The sequence below is a fragment of the Armigeres subalbatus genome, chromosome 3 (assembly GCF_024139115.2).
Source record: "Armigeres subalbatus isolate Guangzhou_Male chromosome 3, GZ_Asu_2, whole genome shotgun sequence".
NCBI lineage: Eukaryota > Metazoa > Arthropoda > Insecta > Diptera > Culicidae > Armigeres > Armigeres subalbatus.
The window spans coordinates 290,783,418-290,803,872 of record NC_085141.1 but is presented as its reverse complement, the minus strand read 5'-3'; positions in this window follow the sequence as shown (position 1 = coordinate 290,803,872).

The window sequence follows — 20,455 nt, the reverse complement described above, 5'->3', positions numbered from 1 at the left end:
ATTCAATTGTTTACACTATTGAGACTATGGTCCAATGCACCGAATGAACACAATGACGTTTGAGACCGGCGCTGTTTACTAAAAATGAACACTTGCAGCGCACCGCTCAAACTGATGAACTCGGTGCATTGGACCATGGTACTGATTTATCCGGGTCACCCGATGGATTTTGACATTGGAGCGGGTCGTCCACTCGAACAAAAGTTCATTTTGCGTTCATTATGCGACCCGCCCAAACGTCACAATAGACTCACAGACAAACAGACGTAACAGCTTGAACATTTTCCTGAAAAATTCATCGCCCAACTCCTCTACCACCATCTTGCGAGCATGTTACACGAAACGATGTTTCGTAAGACATTGTCGCCAGAAGGCGCTGGAGTAAAATGTCAAACTCGAAGGAATACGACGCTAGCGCCTCTAGTTGTGAAGCGCGCAATCAATCAAATTCAAATTGATCGTTGAAGTCATGGACGATGGTAATTTATCTAGTGTTACGTCTGTTTGTCTGTGATAGACTTATGCAGGGGTTCATCGAATTCACTCACCCGATGGATTTTGACATTTGAGCAGGTCGTTTTCTCGAACAAAAGTTCATTTTGCGTTCATAAGGGTTGCTGACGTTAATCATCTTTCTCTTGCACGCGCACGGATGGAATTTGATGAACTCCTGCACAGGTCTATAGATAGTAAAATCTACACGATTAGAAAGGGTAACAAGGACTGTAAAGTGTGGGAACCCAACGTTAAGTCATCCCATTTTTTCCCAAGGTGAGTAAAATTTGTTAAGAAAATTATTTTGAACTTTTTAGTGGAGTGTCTTCACTTGTCATAAGATGAGTTTGTACAATCCCATTTAATTCCACCACTTAATTGTACCTTGGCAGATACGTATTTCGACCTCAACAGTAATACTAAGGACACACCTGTGGTACTTGTACCATGGTACAAGAGGACAAGAAAATTATTCCAAGACTATCTTTAATAAAGACAATAATTGGTATGGTACTTATTTCAATATTCTTGTACCATGGAACTTATACCACCAGTGTGTCATTAGTATAAGGTCGTCCTCAGTGTCGTCGAGTCAAGTACGAGTGAAGTGAAGAGTGAAGTAAAATTCACTTTTGGTTAGTTTCTATACAAAATAAAGGACATTTGACTTAATATTAAGTAAATTTTACTTAATTTCAAGGAAACTGTCACAACCCTGCGAGTTGCGACGCACCGAACTCTTCGTGTGCACTCTGTTCAACCCCTGTTTTGGATCCAGCCCTGAAATCTATACACGGAAGAAATAAACTCCCCAATAGTGAGTTTAATAAGGGGTCGATTTGGACGATACCGATAAAACGGCGTTCCAGCCAACTTCATCTTTACACATCCTCCGAACTAGGTTGTCCGGGGTAGTGTCCAGACCACATGTGGCAAGCATGTGGTCACGCATTGCGCGAAAACGTTGGCACACGAACAACACGTGCTCCGCCGTTTCCTCTAAACCTGCGCACACCAAACACTCGGACGAGGCCGAGCAAGCCAGCAACGTTACCTGCACTGTGATTTTGCAGCACATTTAAACGGCCGGGCCGAACCCCCCCCGTGCAGCATTGCGTCTTATGTCCCTCCAATCCGCAGCGTCGACAGAGCTTGCTTCTGTCAGAGCCTTTGCAGTCCCATTGCTTGTGTCCCGGTTCCAGGCACTTGGAGCAAACTTCGGGTTGCTCATATATGCCCACAGGGCATACCGACCATCCCACCTTGACGCTCCCTAACTTGACTACCTTGGAGGCGTCCGCTGCAGATAGCCGAACGAATGCTACCTGTGTCCCTGCCGGACCTTTCCGTAGCCGAAGGGCTGTGGTGGGCGTCTCCACTTCACACTGTCGCCGCAGTGCCGTGACGAGCTCTTCGACTTCGGTGATCTTGTCCAGGTCTTTAACCCTTAGATTCAACTCCGTCGTGAGTGTCCTCACCTTGACCGTCTCGCCTAGGACTTCCTCCGCCAACTTCTTGTAGGCGGCGCCTTTTTGCGAGACGCCCCGCTTCAGCTCGAGGATCATCTCGCCCATCCGGGTACGTCTTTTTCGACGTACGTCGGCGCCGAGTTCACCGAGCTTGACGTCACTCCTCATCGCCTTCAAGACGTCTGAGTACTTAGCCTCGTCCATCTTGATGACTAGGGCATCGCCCCTGGAGCGATTGGCGCTCACCCTAGACTTCTTGCTACCCTTGTTCACCTGGGTCTTCTTTTCGGCCCTTGACGTCTTCGGTTTCCTCTTGTTCTTGACCAGGGTCCAGGAGGCGTCATCCCCCTCTATTTCCCTGGTCTGGGGCGACTGAAAGTTCTCAGCCTGCAGTAACCCCTTACCACCGTCTTTCCTGGGTGGACGGATCTTTCCAGGTTCTTCCTCCCCCGGTTTTGGAGGTACCTGGCCGGGGTTCAGCTTCCCAGCCCCACTACCCTTGTTTGGGGTAGTAACCCTCCGCGTTTTGGAGCGGCCCCCAGGGAGCTCATCCCCTGGAGACTGTCTCCCCCGTTTTTGTGTCTGCTCCGTTGGAGCAGTGACCCCCGTCGTGCCCGCGAATACTTGAGCCTCAGTCTGGGTAGACTTTGGCACCACCGTCTTCGATGGCACGCCCTCGGTCGATTCGACCTTGCCCGAGTCCGCGAATCTTTGGGCTTCAGTCTGGGTAGACCTCGACTCCACGGATTTCACGGGTTTACACTTGGCCGTCCCGACCACCCTCTCCAGCTTGGCGTCCAGCATCGACTTTCGAAGTTTCAGCAAGCTCCTCTTGAGGATCTTACTGATATTATGCTTCGATGACGCAAAGTCGATGATGGCGTCCAGCTGTTCCGTCGCCACCTCGAAGGCCGAAAGCCCATCGCGTTTGCGGTTCATTGCCTTCACAAGCCATGGGCCGTCTATAACCTCTACCGGCGTAGCCTGGGAGATGGTTAAGTGGCCCACGCTGGCACTGCGCACCGAGCTGCCGACTATTGCTTCTGGCCTCCTAGGCGGAGACCTGAACAACCTACCTCTTGCGAAGGGGTTGTCGCCTACACTACTATCACTAATTGAAGAATTGACTTGTTTTCCCATTTTGGTCCCACTAATTGCTCGGGAAAAGAGGTCCACCACGCCAGAGCCCAGCATGACGCGGTAAGGGACAATTCCTGTGGAGGGTGCCCAGGTACCCCACAGTCTCCGTTAAAGGCCTAGCTCATTGTTTCACCCCCCTGGCCATGCATCCCCTGATGTCAGAAGGACAACAGTGCCCAGGCTGCACTACCAGTTAAGTACAAAACCCTTAGCTGGCGGTCGATTGTCATCGGAAGACCCGTGGAAGCGAGAGATTGGAACTTGTGAGGACCAGAGCTGTGTAGGTCGCTCCTTCCCAGATGTCAACTCACCATTGCGCAGCCCAGGTCATATAGGTATGACCTCTATATACATATGTATACCTGTATCAGGTTAATAAAACTTGTGAGCCATGTCGTTTTCCGAAATTCAGATATATCATTTTCATTAAAAACCTAATACATCTTTTGTACGGCTACAAATCTGCGAATTGATATCAATTAGACAGAGTAGCCATCCAACAGCCACATCCTCATGGGTGGTTAAATTTATTGCCTTCGCCGATTCATTCCTGGCAACGCCAACTATCAATCGCCCAATCCATGGTAACGGACAAGGCCCAGTTTTGACCCCATGCATCGCCGATATCTGCCGACTCCTTGTAACCTACTACCTATGCAGTTACCGGCCTGATTTTTGCATTTTACAAGTGCACCTGCAGTTGTGTTCTATTTTTTTTGCTGTTGTTGCGCCACCCAAAAGCGGCTAGCATTCCCTACATCCGTAAACGTTATTCCACCTCGGTACACATATTTACAGGGCAAGGGACTTCCGTTTACTGAGTCGGTCGGTGGCGCACACACAGTTGCAACATGTAAAACACCGATGCGGGTCCCGTTAGTTGCCCGGAGCCCAAACAGAGTCCATCGCCGCCCAACCATTGCAGCACTTTTCCGAACGTGCATATTTTCTGTTGTTTTGTGCACTTTGGGCCACCAACCAACCGCCACCCAACGCCTCCCCCCCCCCCTTTCAGCTCACCGGAAATATCGTGAACCGTTGTTGGGTGTGATGATTGCGATTGGTGAATTCGTTAGCAAAGTTCTCCGGACAAGCGTTTGCACATTCACATGCTGCTGCTGCAGCAATGCTACGCAGAAAGACTGTCATTCGGTAAAACGTGGTACAGACTAAACAAGGTTTGCTAATCCGGTTTGAACCTGCTGGAGGGTGCGGTGTGTGGTGGGTCATTCTGGAATTGTGCTGAAATAGAATTGCTATGTTGTCTTCTAGAAAATATGAAATATTATTTCCATAATAATTCTAAAACAACATTCAACAAGTTGTTCGAATGGACACAAGCCTTGGTATTTTTAAGGCAATAAGGTCGACTGCAACCTCACCGTTATTCTTCTGGAAGGCATAGGTTCCATTAAAGTTATATTAGAGGATCTGACAATGATTTGAAGTCCTATAAGTTCATGAAGAAAATGAGGGGAATTGTCGTTCTCTTTTGTTATTTTTTCATCTTTGATTCTATTTAAAGAGAATACATCATGTTTGATACAATTTTCCCATTTAACAGAATATACAGATAATATACCAACATTATATTGCATTATGTGAAGTAAGTCACTAACATTTATTTTTATTTTTCAGGTAATGCTGCATCTCACCAATTCATCACTTCAAATTCAAGTAACAGGTATGGATAGTGATACTTACTTTTTGTTAAACGCAATCTTTTCGTTTATAACTGGATCAACAATTAATACTACCCAGCGTAACCAGGAAATAGAGTACGAGCCGAAATTTCTTGGGCATAAAAGTATCATCGTGTTAGCCTCATGATATACAAATGCAAACAAACCTTGCAGTTAATAATTGCTGTGAGGCGGCAATGTCCCAGTGGGGGATGTAATGCCAATAAGAAGAAGTATGAAACTTGACGAACAGTATGCCAAGTACCTACAGATAGTATCTCTGAGTTGGTAATAAAAATTCCTTTATTCGGCTTGTATCCAATAAACGGATAAGCCTTATATCGGAGCGTCGTTATCCGACATTCAGCTTCTATTACTGTTTGAAGTTCTAATAATTAGCACTTGATAATCATATATAAATCTTATAGGTACTAAAACCTTGTTAGATGACCTAAATGAGGCTTATTAAAATGCCTAATGGTTTCCTGGGTAGTTTTATATATTAAGAAGTTAACGTACAATCAAATTCATTAAATTCATCTAAATACATTATATTTGCATATGTACATCTGTATTCTAATGCGAAAGCTCCACTATTTCCATAATTAACAATACGGTTTAAAAACTCTGTACATGGTATTAGCAGGATACCGTGCAGCGACTAGACAAAAACGTGCCACGTGGTGCTGTTAGAATCGCACACTCTTATTCACCTGTGTGGGGTACGTTTATGCATTTTTGAGTTAGTTACCAGCGAACTGTACGAACACGCAAGCTTTTTTCGCTTTCTAAAACTACTAGAAATGTTACGACTACTGGAGCAAAAGTTTTTTGTTTTACTCCAACAATACACCAGCTGGTTTCATTTTTTTGTTCGTACTGCTTTAGCTCCGAAGCTGAAACACTTGTTTTAAGTTATCGGTACTGCTGCTGCTGGACGGTAACCCGCGTCCTTCACGTTCCCACCACTCGTATACGCAGTCCAAGGAAGCACTTTTCACTGGTGCCACCAGACGAGCGTTTTGCGCCACTAAAATTTATTTGCATACGGGCAATAAAATATATAGCGAAAATAGAAAGAATTGAACATTACCAACCCATTTGCTGAACCGAGTCAGATCTGTTATAGGTTCTTGGTGGAAGTGGAGTGGCGGTGCTCTACTTTAAAAAGGGGAGATGAGGACATTTTGCATCTATGAATGAGTGAATATATTTTTCGTTCAATTGAATGTGCGTTTTATATTTGAATGAATCTCAACACGGTTGTTGAAGACAATATATCAATTTAACTGGTCATGGAAACACCAAATTTAAGACAACAGGATATAATGATTTCAGGTATCTGCTACTAGTCTTGGGAATTACTGATGTCCCAAAATTGTGGTGAACATTGGTACCAGCGGGTGTTAGATTTTCTAACAATTGTTTAAGAACGATTCCCACCAACATCAATGATGCTCTTACGGACGACATCGCCAGTCTCAGTGCCTTTCACGAAAGACGGGGCATTATATAAAGAACCATCTGCCATCATGGACCTTAAGGTGGCTCAAAAAACACTTTTTCAAATTTTTTTGATGGGCCGTCCTTTTATTCGGTTCTATTTGATGCCCTAATGCTCTGGACAAAATTTCAGCCAAATCGGTCAACGTTTGGGCGGTGTTAAACTCGTTGGAAGTTTATATGGAAAAATTTATGCAGAAATATCCAAAAACAGTAATTTGCAGTTGGACGGCACAATTTACGATCAAGAACCATGATACTCATTCAGTTCTTGTAGAATTAAATACAGAATGATATGCTGAAAACCGCGAGAAGATTGGAGTTACTTATTTTTTATTCAGTGTTAGTGTTTCAATTTTTTTCATTAGTTTCAAGCGTTAAGTCTTGCTGCCTTTACTAATATTATGTCCAGGACGACTTTTTTAACGCAGTTTTGACGTACAAATTTAGGTTTTCCCATTGGATCCTGCCAAAAACTAGTATAGAAAGAACAGAAAAAGCGTTGAAATATTTTTTTTTCGGATGCTCTAGGCCGTCCAAACTGTTCTGGAGCACATATCCTAGAGCGTATCAGAAAATATGTGCAGAAACAAAATGTCCTAAACCGGAATATATGTCCAAAACTAACCATATGATCATGATACATAAATTAATCGAGTTTTGAATAAACGTAATTTCAGATTCTCCAATACTTCCTTCCAAAACGTCGTTCAGAACATGTGATCTACCCGATCAACCAAGTCATGGAAGATGTATCCGTTCAGCGCTAAACATCCCAGCAGGTCTTTTGAGCCGAAAGAATTAGGGTTAGGAAGAAAACTACAAAGAAGTACAGCTCAATCTGATACATATATGTTATATAAAGAGTTGACCTCAGGGATGCCAGACATACAGACATGTCTGTATTTATACAGACATTTGGTCTTGCATACAGACATCATACAGATTACAGACATTATACAGACTTTTGATTGAAGTTACAGACTTTTACAGACATTCAGTTTTTAAAAACTTTGCAGAACCCTGTTGGGCTTTCCAATCAAACAATTTTGGGTTTTCAAACAAAATTGTTATGGGGATTTCATACGGAGTTCTATAAGGTTTCCTGGTATCATTTTGGAATTCCGAGCGTAGCCTTTTAGGATTCTGAACGGGATTCCTTTTGGGTTCCAAACAGACTCCTTCTAGAATTGCAAATGGAAAGATTCTTTGATTTCTTTCGGAAACCTAAAAAGATTCCATTCAGAAGTCTAAAATTAATCTATTCTGACGCCTAAAATGATCCTGTTCGGAAACCTAAAGAATTCCATTACGGTACACAAAAGATATCCGTTCGTACGGATTTCCGTACAGAATTATGTGAATTATGTGAAGTTTCTGAACGAAAATCTTTTGGGCTTTCGGAAGGAATCACTCTGGGCTTTCCAAAAAAATCTTTTTGGACTTCTGAACGGAATTCTGATGGGATTCTGAACAAAATCATTTTAGAATTCCGAACGGTCTTCCAAACGGAATCTTTTTGGACTTTCGAAAGAAATACTTTTGGATTTTCGATTTGAGTGTTCTGGGCTTCTGAACGGAATCTTTGTTCGCTACTGGACAAGAGATTCCTATTACCGAAGCTCTAAAAGGATTTTTACTAGGAAGCGCAAAAGAAAACGATTGGAAAACCCAGAAGAGTTCATCCTGAAAGCCAATAAAAGATCCGTTAAGAAAACCAAAAAATCTCGGTTCGTAAACCCAAAACAAGGTCTTTATTTTGATATCCGAACGAAATTATTAGGGATTGTGGAAGGAATTCTATGAACACAACTCTTTTGGGCTTCCAAAACAGAATTCTTTTGGATTTCCGAACGGAACCTTTTTGGAATTCTGAACAAAATTATTTTGGACTAGGATAGGAAGATGGAAAAGCCATCAGGGCTTCTGAATGGATTTTTTTCTTTCTGTACAAGGGATATCCTTTTGGGATTCCGAAGCCTAAAAAGATTTCGTTTGGAAGCCAAAAGGATTTTGAACAAGAGCGCAAAAAGAGTTCCGTTCGGAAGCCCAAAAAAGTTCGAAAGTCCAAAGGTTCTCCGTTTGTAAACCCAAAAGATGTCCGTTCCGTTCTTTGGGTTTCCAAATGGATTTATTCCTTCTGTGCCTCTCCTCCGAACCGAACTCTTTTGGACTTCCCAACGGATTTTCATTTGGAAAATCGCGTTAATATTGTCAATTTATGCTAATGTAACAACATACATATTGATAACATTATTCAGAGCTATGTAGTGGAATATCTCCACTCGTCATAAGACGAGATAGTATTATCCCATTTAATTACACCACTTGATTGTAACTTTACAGTAACTTCCAACATACGTATTTGTACCTCAACCTTACTTGTCTTCAGTATCTCATACTGGACTCGACTCACCAACTTTTTGATTATTGAAACCTCAATATTCTACGTTGTCGAAAAGCAAGATTTTTTATGATTTTTATAATTCCTGTACCTTCTTAACTCCATACAGACAAATACAGACATTTTGCTGAGTTTGATACAGACTTATAAAAATTGTATCTGGCATCTTGACCTTAGTCTTCAAACTCAGATAAATGAATATTAGCTATTAGTCTCCAACCGACTACACCCCTTCCAATAAAATAGCAACATATTTGTTGCTTATTTGTAGTTTTTAGATAACTTGTGTGGGATTTGAGTAAGTTACCATCAGCGTGTCAAACGGTGAGCAGCAAGCCATGACTCGGCCTCTTCTTGTTAGATCTCCGTGGCACGTACACGCTGGGAGAAGTGTTGTCATCGCATTTCGCTCCGGCCATTTGGGGTTACACCAAGGGCCTCATACGCCTGTCACTGGCGAACAAAGCTCGAAGAGTACATCTGCATCGAAGCTTAGAACCGGTGTTAGGGCGCAATCGTTAATGTGAACATTTTTATATTCGGTTAGTTACTGCAAATAAATTCTTTTTCAAGTCCCTATAATCAAGCAGGTATCTCAAGCATACCACATCGTTATATTGCTGCATGATTGAGTGTTTAATTTTGATAAAATATCGAAAACAAAAGAGTGCATAAAAATTGCCTCGCCATAACAAAAAGGTGGTAGAGAATTAACACTGTTGTTTACAGTTTAGAACCAAATCCAGATGTCGCACATGTTGGGGTAGGGATTCAATGCTCCGCCTTCTCCCCCTGGGTTACACATTTTGGCGATTCTGTCAGGTTATTTTTTTTTTTTATCCTGGCACGCTGACTTCAAAAGGTGAGTGGAATTCAAGTGGTTTATGTGCGAAGAATACAATTTTTGATGGTTTAAAAAAATCACACGGCAAGGTTATTTGTATTGCCACAAAGCGTGCCTGGAAGACCGCTAGGAAAATGATTGTGGTTTAGAAAATCTGAACGACCGGTGGAAAATGGATTGTGGTTTGGAAAATCACAAAGCGCATTTGGAAGGCCGCGGGAAAATGGATTGTAGTTTGGAAAATCACAAAGTGCGTCCGGAAGACCGCGGGAAAATGGTTCATGATTTGGAAAACCACAAGGCGCGTCTGAAAGACCGCTGGAAAATGGAGTGTCAAACGGCGTGCGGCAAGCCATGACTAGGCCTCTTCTTGTTAGATATCCGTGGCGTGTACACGCACCCACGAAGAGTTGCTGTCCTCGCAATTCGCTCCGGCCATGTGGGGTCACACAACTTGGATATCGTCTGGTGAGAATCGTTTAAGCTGTAGTGACGAATCTGGAACCTGGTAGTATGGTCACATTAAATTGAAAGATCGTATCACCGTCTGTCTGTCTACAATAAAGGGTTAATGTCGTGTGGTGTATTTGCATACTCAGCATTCTTTTTGAAATATTGTTAAAAGAGTGTCGAGTTATTTTTTTGCCGTAAACTACGTCTAAGGTGAAGACTCGGATTTCCATATTCGAGACCGTGATGGGCGATGACCGTGATGATAGTTCGCCTCCGCGCGGTGCTCACTGAAAACGCATATCAACGGCAGTTGATAGGTGGCTAAATGGTGGCTAAATGGACTACGACGACGGGAGCGCTGGTTAGCGCATTGAGACTGATGCTAGTTAAGTCTCAATTACGGTTCTGGCAGGCGTGTTAAAAGCTGTGTGTTTTAGTATATTGTGTATTGCAAGGGCTGACAGCCGAGTTCTATTCCCTTAGTAAAGCCGGGTGAAACCGACTCGAAACGGCGGGTGGGCTAATGGTAAGGCTGCCTTCCGTCCCAGAAAATCCGTGGCGGACCTTGCTGCACGATGAACTCCCTGACTAACGCCGATCTGGCTCTGAACACGAGAGTGTCAACCCACGCCTGGGCTCCCTGCTTGCTCGCAAGCATAGGCAACCATGAGATCACAGAGGCGACTACTTAAGTAAGATTCGATGGCAGCTGCAAGGGGACCCATGAGCCATGTCAAGTACTCCAGTTTCCAGGGGTAGGGGCGCCACAGGCGCAGCGGGAGATCCTTTCGCAAGTAGGGGTCTAGCGAGGTCTCCTCCCACAGCTCGTTAGCAGAGTCTTAGAAGAGGGAGGAGGGTCCTCACCCCGCAAGGAAACTTAGAGAGAAGGGAAACAAAGGAAACAAAGAGAAGTGCGCCGATGTTCTTAAGACTATGCGAGGTGCCGAAAAGCTTTCGACACTGGGTGAGGACCTGCAAAGCGTGAGACGCACCAAGGCAGGTGAACTGATCTTGGTGCTGAAGCGTGGAGCACAGGCGAGCGGTACCGCCTATAAGAGGTTGGCCCAGGAGGTCCTGGGTGAGGATGTGGAAGTGAGGTCCTTGGGCACCGAGGTGACCGTCCGGTGTAAACAGCTGGACGAGGTCACCGAGGCAGAGGACTACATTTCATCGTTACGGGTGCAATGCTATATAGAAGTTGAGCATCTTCTACTCGCCTTATAGGTGGGACCTTTGGCACGCAAGTAGCTTGGTTCAAGTTACCGGTAGCGGACGCCAAAAAGGTCCTGGCGGTCGGGAAACTGAAGGTTGGATGGTCAATATGCCCAGTAAGCATATTCCAGCCACCTTCAGTCGAAAAGTGTTTTAGGTGCTTCGAATCTGGTCAGAAGTCATAGGAGTGCCGAACCGAAGTAACCTGTGTCGTCGTTGTGGAGAGGAGGGACATTATGCAGGTTGCATTCGGTGCGGAATATTGTCCCATTGATTCCTAATGAAAATTGGCCGGATAGGATACAATCATACAAAAACGGGTAAAACCCCATCACTCATTTTTTGGCACTTATCCTCAACCGACTCGCTCGCAACAAACTGCATTCAATGAAGAATCCTGTTCCATTGTTTCTTAATTTTAAAATTAATTAAAATTTGGTCAGATCGGACAATGGGATCAGAAGTTATGGCCAGAATACTAATTTCATTTTCATTTTTCATTTTTTTTTTTTTTTGACCCTTGTGTCCATCCGATTTGCTTGCAACAAGTTGCGTTCGGCAAGAAATTGTATAATGCATATAAACAAATATGAAAAATAAGACCTATCCACATATTTGTGTTATTTTTACCTTTTCTTACATATTTCTTAATTCTTTTGAACGAACGAGAAAGGCACCATCACCGATAGGTGGATTAGGGGAAACCGCCAAATGTTGAACGGCTAATTTTGTCGCCTATTGTTGAACTCCCATAAGAAATGCAGGTGCGTTCAACAATAGGCGAAGAAATTAGCCGTTCAACATTTGACGAATTACCCTATTTAGGGTTTTAGTGCTTGAAATTGCTATAAAGCTTTTTTAAGACAGTGATATATAAAACTTATCATACACATATGACGATATTATTACCTTGAAATAAGCCTTAAGGTCTGAGGGAAGGGTATTCCGTTAAAAAAGCACGTGGCATCCCTCTCTGAGAGAGAAAATTGCACAATTCAGCCCGCCAGAATGACATTGTCAGTGTCGCCAAAATTATTTCATCATTATGCAGTTTACAATTGCTTTAGAATTTGCCGTAAACGGAGAACAAAAGGAATTGGCAACTATGGGGAAGAAATTTATTACTCATGCATGCATGCATCCAGTGGTTCGGCGAGAGAACAGCAGCAACGCCGACTAATCACGCAATGAGCAGATCAAAATAAACAAACTCCAGCTGGTTTTGGAAAATGAAAACATGAGCCATGAAAAGGATTTGTGTAATAACAGTAGTGCTGATGTAAATAAGAAAAATAAGACAAACAAGACAAATAAGACGAACAAGACAAATAAGACAAATGAGACAAATAAGACAAATAAGGTAGCCATAATAAATAAGACAAATAAAATTAGTTCCTCCAGGAATTCCTCTGGAAGTTCCTCCACAAATTCCTCCGGAAGTCCCCCCTGCATTCCTTCGGAAGTTTCTACGGGAATTCTTCCAGGAGTTCCTAAGAAAGTTCCTCCAGGAATTCCTTCGGACGTTCCTCCAGGAATTCCTTCGGAAGTTCCTCCAGGAATTCCATCGGAAGTTCCTCCAGGAATTCCTTCGGAAGTTCCTCCAGGAATTCCTTTGGAAGTTCCTCCAGGAATTCCTTCGGAAGTTCCTCCAGGAATTCCTTCGGAAGTTCCTCCAGGAATTCCTTCGGAAGTTCCTCCAGGGATTCCTTCGGAAGTTCCTCCAAGAATTCCTTCGGAAGTTCCTCCAGGAATTCCTTCGGAAGTTCCTCCAGGAATTCCTTCGGAAAGTCACCTAGGAATTCCTCAGGAAGTTCCTCCAGGAAACGGAGGATCTTCCGGAGGAACTTCCGGAGCAACTTCCGGAGGAACTTCCGGAGCAACTACCGGAGGAATTTCCGGAGCAACTTCCGGCTGAACTTCCGGCGGAACTTCCGGCTGAACTACCGGAGGAACTTCCGAAGGAACTTCCGGAGGAACTTTCAGAGCAACTTTTTGAAGGAACTTCCGGGGGAACTTCCGGAGGAACTTCCGGAGGAATTTTCGGAGGAACTTCCGGAAGAATTCTCGGAGGAATTCTTGGAGGAATATTCGGAGGAATTCCTGGAGGAACTGTCGGAGGAATTCCTGGAGGAACTTCCGGAAGAATTCCTGGAGGAACTTTCGGAGGAATTCCTGGAGGAACTTCCGGAGGAATTTCTGGAGGAACTTCTGGAGGAATTCATGGAGGAACTTCCGGAGGAATTCCTGGAGGAACTTCCGGAGGAATTCCTGGAGGAACTTCCGGAGGAATTCCTGGAGGAACTTGTGGAGGAATTCCTGGAGGAACTTCCGGTGGAATTCCTGGAGGAACTTCCCTGATAATCCCTGGAGGAACTTCCGGAGGAAATCCTGGAGGAACTTTCGGAGGAATTCCTGGAGAAACTTCCGGAGGAAATCCTGGAGGAACTTCCGGAGGAATTCCTGGAGATTGGAGATCCTAGAACATCTGATTTGGGTAAAACTGAGTAGAATATCATTCCCCTGGCCACTATTGACCTACATGGACATGACGGGTTTCTATTGGCGCGGGTTTCCGTAGTTTTCATTGTCAATATTTGCATATAATCTTTCATTACTATAGAGGTCATTTTGGAGTCGCTAGGGATGTACAGAAGAAACATTTTGTTGACACATAGTATAGTCGATGCTAGAATAGTGTTATAAAACATTTTTTGAACCTGTAAGTTCCAACTGAAGAATGTCATGTAAATCGAAATTTACTATATTTTGAATAAAAAAAAAACATCCTTACTCACGCCCCTCTAGGGACAAATTTAGCATCCCTAGAAACATATCTCACTAGTATGAAAAAACTAGATGAGAGAGGGAAAGACATCCGTAAAAGAATTGTGAAAATCGGTCGAAAGACGCTTGAGATACAGCTGTTTTAAAATTTAGTTCCCACGATTTTCTGATCACTGTATTCAGCTTTGAAGAAAAATGCTATTTGCGCAGATTTGCGCAAAACAATCATCATATCCAGAGTGTAAAATAATCGAAAATTTTTAGTGAAGTCCATTTTTCTTCATTTGTCAGTTCACTTCCGACACATTCATAGTCGGCTCTGGACAGTCAATATTCATTGAATATTTATGCACATTTTACAAATTGATAAATTATCTGAAATCTGAACACGTTTCAAATGAGTAAAGTGATTTATCACACAGGACTGAATCTGATTTTCATCCGCGAGGCACTTTTAGCGGTAAACATCAACATAAACAATGATAATTATGTTTTTTTTCTGCACATAGTAACCACATTCAGTGACAGTCGAATGAATGAGTTCGTGGAGTAGTCGTCTGACTATGTCATTCTATGTTTTGAATATTCATGCGATGTTTGGCAAATGTAACCATGTTATGGGTGGACCCAAGATGAATACACCACTAGGTGTTCCAATCTGACAAATTCACGATTCAGCCATCTTGGATTTTAGTATGGGAGAGCCAGCCGGTTTGTTTATGTTTTGCACCGAAAATGAATTTTTCACCCCCGCCTTCTTCTCATCCATAAATTGGGCAGATTGAAACACCTAGCTGTGTATTCATCTTGGGTGGACCTACTTGTCCCTTCGGTGGTAGCAATAACAAGACGCCGTGCGGGTATCACAGCTGAATCTTAACCATTGTGCTACTGCCCAGCAGCTGCTGTGGCAGTCGGTCTCTCACGGTGGCCAATAGAGTAATTTTCACCCGGATGGTCGATAGGCTATCGTCCGACCTCGTGGGTCGGAAGCCGGTTGTTATAGCGAGTGACTTCAATGCTTGGGCGGTGGAGTGGGGAAGCCGCTGCACCAATCAGAGAGGTCAAGCTTTGCTAGAGGCTCTAGCAAAGTTGGAGGTCGTGTTAGCAAATGACGGCTCAACCAGCACTTTTCGTAGGAATGCAATGGGGTGGAGTCATTCTTTGACGTTACGTTCTGTACTGAACTGGAGGACTGACTGAACTGGAGGGTCGATGAGGGCTACACCCACAGCGATTACCTAGTCATCCGCTACGTGATCAACCGTGGTGCGTAGCATCCCCGTCAGGTCCATGGGTGGAAGACCCAAAGCTTCGACAGCGAAGTTTTCACCGCGGCTCTGAGACTGGAAGGTAACACCGACAGTCTTACCGGGGACGCACTGTCCGCACTGACAGTTGTCCTGTCACGTGCATGCGATGCCATCATGTAGAGGAGGGCACCACCGAGGAACGGTAGACCTCCAGCATACTGGTGGAGTGCAGCGATCGCAGACCTACGGTCAACCTGCCTTAGGGCTAGGCGAAGGATGCAGAGAGCTCCCTCTGAGCAACTGAGGGATGAACGCCGCTTAACGTTTAAAGCTGCGAAGTTGGCCATTAACAAGGCCATCAGTAGTAGTAAAAGAAAGTGTTTTGACAACCTATGCCAGAACGCCAATGCTGATCCTTGGGGCGATGCCTACAGGATAGTAATGGCGAAGACCAGAGGCGGTATCACGGGATGTAGCTTGTGTGATCGCGTGTATGTTACCCATTGGGCTAGTCATACTGGAAGATAAGGAGAGTTTCGAAATGCGCGGAACCAGAGGAGCCCGTAAAGCCATTAGAATCACCTCGACTATCAAGTAGCAACGGAACCATCGGCTGATACCTAGCGTATCAAGAGGGATAATAGGAGGCATGGGGAAGTTCACTTCCATCTGACACAGTTCCTGTCAGGCCATAGCTGCTTTAGGTGGTACCTACACAGGTTTGGGCATACGGACCCTCCCGTTTGCCCAGACTACCCAGGGGTCGACGAAACTGCCGAGCACGTACTATTCGTATGTCCTCGTTTCGTCGAAGTGAGGAGTGGAATGTTTGAGGTCTGCGGGAGGGACACTACTCCGGATAATCTTATCCAGAGGATGTGTCAAGAGGTTGAAAAGTGGAATGCGGTCTTGGCCGCTACCGCTCAGATTGCCTCTACAAAAAAAAATATATTCGAGACCGTCACGAAATTAGGAGAGATTTCAAACGCGTCTTTATCTTTCGATGGATTTTCAAGATTTTCTTATAAATCGATTCAGAAGCTCTCTAGCAATTTTCCAATTACATCGAGACTATTGATTATCAACGTTAAACTATTGAAAATGTTATTTCTTTCCAAACCCTTTCATGCATCCCCAACACGGACATCAGATTGATATAAGGTACGGGCCTTTTGGCCCACTGCTTTGTTTTCCCTGTGTTAAAAAGACCCATGCTTCGCGTGCGCGCGTCATTTTCATTCATGATTTCGTGGAGAGCTGACCAGTACGTCCAGAAGCGGTCCCAGCGACAACGACTGTCGCAGCGGTGATGGTGATGCAAAACATTTTTCGCTACGATAGTGGTGACGATCGTGGCAACAACATCGTATCATTTACGTCCGTGTACCAACCAGTATCGGATCTGGCAGTCGATGATGTCTGTAACGTCAAGTCATCAGATGGCGGTCGCGTGGTCGAGTGGTTACTGTTATTGAGGCACATAATTGGAAATAAATCGGTTCTTGTCAGGACCACCATCATATTTGGAAAGAAGGTTAAGTTTAGATATTTTTATCCAATGTGCAACCGCTAGGAACTAGAAAATTTAGGAGTGGAATTTTCTAGCATGATTCTGAGTTCGGTTATGTGCTGTTAGTGATTCAAAATGCATATTGTCGAGAAGAGTAACAAATGAAAGTTGATTTTAGACATTTTTTCTTCATAGAACAAAGCATAATCGTTTGGTGTCAGTGTCGGTCAAAACAATGGCTGTTGGCGAGTCATTGCTGCAGAAAATTATTCACTAATGTGTCGTCTGCAGTGATTTGGATGTCGTCGGCACAAAATGAAATTTTTCCGCAAGACACTAAATTTTGTTTTGTTTCTGCTGATGATTGAAAATGAAATCGGTTCCGACATGAGCTTTAATTCAAAGTGCAAAATACAATCGATTGGCAACGGCACAAAGTTGCCGTCGGCAGTAGAATCTCAAGCACGTGTCGGAAGGAAACGATGCAATAAATTTATTCGCATTATGACTGAAGAAAATTCGATGGTGTCAGTATTGGTGACCGTCTGCAGGTCAGGGATGCCAGATACATTTTTTATAAGTCTGTATCAATCTCAGCAAAATGTCTGTATTTGTCTGTATGGATATTAGAACATACAGGAATTAGAAAATTATACAAAAAGCATGCACTTTTGAAAACGTAGAATATCGAAGTTTCAATAATCGAAAAGTCATTGTAATACTTAGTCGAGTCAAGTACGGGATATTGAAGACAAGTAGGCTTAGCGCTTTCGAACAAAATACCTTTGGCTTCCTTACGGAATATTTTAAGACTTCGGAATCCCAAAAGGATAACCCTTATACAGAATGAGAAAAAAATCGACTCCACTCAGGTATTCCAATAGAATTCCTTTTGAAAGTCTAGAAGGAATCCGTTCGAAAGTAAAGTCCAAAATAATTTCGTTCAGCAGCCCAAAGAACTCTATTTTGGAAGCCTATGCGAATTTCGTTCAAAAATATAGAAGAATTCCTTTCAGAATCCCAAATAATTTCGTTCGGAAACCCAGAGAAAGGACTCATTTGGATTTACGAACCGAGATTTTGGTTTTCTGAACGGAGTTTTTTTTTCGTAGCTTTATTAGAATGATTTTTAAGTTCAGTATAAAGTTCATCACTTAAAGAAGAACTGAACGGAGCTCTTCTTGGCTTTGGAAAGAACTCTTCTGGGTTTTTTGAAGCGATTCCATTTGCGGTTCCGAGCAAAATCCTTTCAGGACGGCGGTAGGAAATCGCTCAAGTATTCTAATGGGAATCCCTTGTCCAGAAGCAGAAAAAGATTCCGTTCAGAAACCCAGAACCACGGGGATGACAAGCTACGCCATCTTTGTCACATCTTTTCATCACCAATACGAGTGCACTGCTAATGCAACATAAACAATTGCGAGGGTGAAAATGATATAAAACGAACAAAGGCATAGACAGTACCTTGTGCAACTAGCATTCTAAATAATTGAGCAAATAAGTTGAACATTCTTATGTTTGAAGCATGGAATCGTGTGTAAAATTGTTTTAATTGATAATTCGTTAACTTTTTCTCTATTTTCTCATGGTTGTATCATGTTGCATTATTGAGTGGTATGGGCGTTTTGCATCATATTCTCCTGTAAAAACGTAAACATTCAAAATTCACGCACATACTATTGCAAAATAAATCAGTATTTGTGTAATTTGACACTGGGGGATAAATTTATCCCCCAAAAAAGAACGAACAAGCAAATCTGTCAAAATCCATAGTAAAAAAATTGGATGTCGCTCCTCTGCCCAGAACGCTCCAATCGAAAGTCTAGTATTTATTTGGAAAGTCCAGAAGGATTCCGTTCGGAAAACCAAAAGTATTCCATTCGAGATTCAAGAGAGATTATGTTCAGAATCCCATCAGAATCCCGTTGGAAGATTCCTTTCGTAAGCCCAGAACAATTTCGTTCGAAAACTCGAAGGGATTCCGTTAGTAAACCCAGGAGGATTACGTTCGGAAGTTCACATAATAATGTTACCGTTTGGAAACTTTATAGAAATCCTTACGAAATCCCAGAACAATTTTGTTTGGAAACCAAAAATGGTTTAATTGGATAGCCCAAAGTTTCGAAAACTGAATGTCTGTAAAAGTCTGTAACTTTAATCAAAAGTCTGTATAATGTCTGTAATCTGTATGATGTCTGTATAAATACAGACATGTCTGTATGTCTGGCATCCCTGCTGCAGGTGGTTACTAAAGATTTTTTTTCCAGTGGATTTGTCGTCAGTGGACTTGGGCCCTCCTTAGCCGTGCGGTAAGACGCGCGGCTACAAAGCAAGACCATGCTGAGGGTGGCTGGGTTCGATTCCCGGTTTTTTTCGGATTGGACATTATCTCGACTTCCTTGGGCATAAAAGTATCATCGTGTTAGCCTCATGATATACGAATGCAAAAATGGTAGCTTGGCTTAAAAACCTCGCAGTTAATAACTGTGGAAGTGCTTAATGAATACTAAGCTGTGAGGCGGCTCTGTCCCAGTGTGGGGATGTAATGCCAATAAGAAGAAGAAGAAGGAAAGTAAAATATTCTCGCAAGATTATGACTTTGGTTTAATTGCTATAAGTGATTCAAAATACGCATTATTGAAGATTAATAGGCTCTTTACAGAACCTCCATTTGTTCTAGAGGAATTTGTTCTGCAGCAATCCGGTGACGACCACCAAACTATTGAGTGGTTGCTGATAATGATTGAAGAAGCACATTATTGAAAATAAATCGGTTCTTGTCAGGACCACTATTACATTCGGAAGTAAATGTAAAAGACTGTACTGTAACTGTAGCAAGTTAATGGCATCCAGTGAAATTTTCTCGCAAGACTTTGAGACTGAAATTTGGCATGTGGTTGATAATTATTGAATATGATTGCGTCGTCCACGAAAAGATAAATTGGCTCGCAAGATTCTGTCTTTGGTTTTTGTTGCTATTAATGATTGGAAATGCGTATTATTGGAAATAAATTGGACTATTGAACATAATTGGTTGGTGTCAAGACTTTAGACAGAAGAGATTTGATCCGAGACGAATTTTCTTCAAAGTACAGAACATAATCATTTGATGACGGTAGAAAATTGACGTCAGTAGCGGAATCACAAGCGTGCGTCGGACGTTGCAATAAATGTTTTCGTATGGATGGTGTCCGTAGCGTTTAACAACCTAAGATTAACATGACGCTACAATTATCATTGCACCAGAAGGGTTTTCGTAGTTTACGTCCGACGATCGTGTCTGATTTTTTCATCCGAAGAGCATTTTTCAAATCCTCCCTCCCTCTGTACAAGCTATGTATGTATGTGCGGGCTGTTACCATCCGATGTGCATGTGTTTGCTTGTATGTTCGTCCCAACGCGGAACAAATAGAAAATACAGAAAGTGTAGAATTTTGCACGCGTTCTCCGTTCGGTTCGGCTGTTTGCTGTGAATGGGAACCCGTGTTTTGGTCCGGTTCTGTAGAAAGCTTTCCAGGGGAAGTTCTGGAACGGGGTAAAGGTGCGAACGGAAAGTGTGAGTTGTTTTATTAGAGGGCTTATGCATTGCTAGTGTAGGATTGGCCACCATCAGCAGCGAATGGCAAAATTTATGCCCCGTCATTTGTTTTGTATAGATTTGTTCAACATTACAATTGCTCCTTTGGTGGAAAAGTTAGGTTGTGGG